The following is a 2,187-nucleotide window of genomic DNA, read 5'->3' as shown; positions in this document are numbered from 1 at the left end:
AAACTCCAGCACACTCCCAATTTTATGGCCTCAGTCTCCCTAAGCAAATGCCACTTTGTAATGATATTTTCTTTCTTTAGTCATCAGCTTGTGCCCTAGTGTAGTTGAAGTTTATGGGGCATACATGTATGTGATGGATGCAATTTGATTATAATATAGTATTTTACATGTAAGTGGCCGTAGTATGTTTGAAATGTAAGTGTGGGAATGGCTATAGCCATATGATTTTATGGTTTTTTTATTTTTAAGTAGACAAAGATTTTAGACCTACATTCTTAATATGCTCAAAGAGATCAAGGAAACCACGGACAAAGAACTGAAAGAAATCAGGAGAATGATTTCTCAACAAATAGAGACCGTTGATAAAGATAGAGAAATTATAAAAAGACACCAAATATAAATTGTGAATCTAAAAAATACAAATTGGCCAGGCATGGTTGCTCACGCCTGTAATTCCAGCACTTTGGGAGGCTGAGGCAGGCAGATTGCTTGAGCCCAGGAGTTTGAGACCAGCCTGGGCAACATGACAAAACCCTGTCTCTACAAAAATTACAAAAAATTAGCCAGGCATGGTGGCACACACCTGTAGTCCCAGTTACCCAGGAGGCTGAGGGTGGGAGAATCACCTGAACTTGGTAGGTCAAGGCTGCAGTGAGCCATGATCACGCCACTGCACTCCAGCCTGGGTAATAAGGTGAGACCTTGTCTCAAAAAAAAAAAAAAACAAAAAACAAAACAACAAAAAAAACAGGCTGAGCAAGGTGCCTCATACCTGTAATTCCAGCACTTTGGGAGGCTGAGGAGGGTGGATTGCTTCAGGCCAAGAGTTCGAGACCAGCCTGGCCAACATGGCAAAACTCCATCTCTACTAAAAATACAAAAATTAGCTGGGTGTGGTGTCACACGCCTGTGACCCAGCTACTTGGGAGGTTGAGACACGAAAATCACTTGAACCTGGGAGGCAGAGGTTGCAGTAAGCTGTGATTGTACCACTGCACTCTAGCCTGGGTGACAGAGCAAGACTCTGTCTCAAAAAAAAAATACAATAACTGTAATGAAAGATTCACTGGAGAGGTTCAACATCAGATTTGAACAGGCAGAAAAATCAGTTAACTTGTTAGGTCAATTGAGATTATCTAGTCTGGAGAGTAGAAAAAAAAGAATGAAGAAAGATAAACAGACCCTAAGGGACATGTCAGATACCTACATATAGCCCGAGAAGAAGGTCCCAGGAAAAGAAGAGAGCAAGAAAGAGGTAGAGAAAATATCTGAAGAAATAATGACCATGAACTTCCCAAATTTGAGGAAAGACATGAGTCTACACATCCAAGAAGCTCAAGAAGTCCAAGAAGGATAAACTCAAAAAAATCTGCACAGACACACATTTTAATAAAACTGTCAAAAGCCAAAGGCAAAGAGACACTCTTGAAAACACACAAACAAAACAAAGTGAGTCAAAACATAAAAGGGATTTTCCATAATATTAACAGTCAGTTTTTCATCAGAGATCACAGAGGTCAGAAGGCAATTAGGTAGCATATTTAAAGTGCTGAAAGAAAAAAAAATCAAACAAGAATTCTATATCCAGCAAAACTATACTTTAAAAATTAAGAAAAGGCCAGGTGTGGTGGCTCACGCCTGTAATCCCAGCACTTTGGGAGGCCAAGGCAGGCAGACTACTTGAGGCCAGGAGTTTGAGAGCAGCTCGGCCAACATAGAGAAACCCCATCTCTACTAAAAGTACAAAAAAATTAGCCAGGCATGGTGGCACACACCTGTAATCCCAGCTACTCAGGAGCTGAGGCATGAGAATCGTTTGATCCTGGGAGGTGGAGGTTGCAGTGAGCTGAGATTATGCCACTGCACTTCAGTATAGGCCACAGAGTGAGACTCCATCTCAAGAAAAAAAAAAAATAGAAGAAGAAGGAAGATAAAAATGACTTCCAGTTTCCAGTCCAGTCTGTAAGGAGCTTAGACGTTATCACTTTGTCTTAATTAAAACAATTAAAAAGTAGGCCAGGCACAGTGGCTCAAGCCTGTAATCTCAGCACTTTGGGAGGCCAAGGCGGGAGAATCACCTGAGGTCAGGAGTTCGAGACCAGCCTGGCCAACATGGTGAAACCCTATCTCTACTAAAAAATACAAAAATTAGCCAGGTGTGGTGGCAGGTGTGTTAATCCCAGCTAC

The sequence above is a fragment of the Macaca thibetana genome, chromosome X (genome assembly GCF_024542745.1).
Source record: "Macaca thibetana thibetana isolate TM-01 chromosome X, ASM2454274v1, whole genome shotgun sequence".
Classification (NCBI taxonomy): Eukaryota; Metazoa; Chordata; class Mammalia; order Primates; family Cercopithecidae; genus Macaca; species Macaca thibetana.
Note: the sequence above shows the minus strand (reverse complement) of the source record.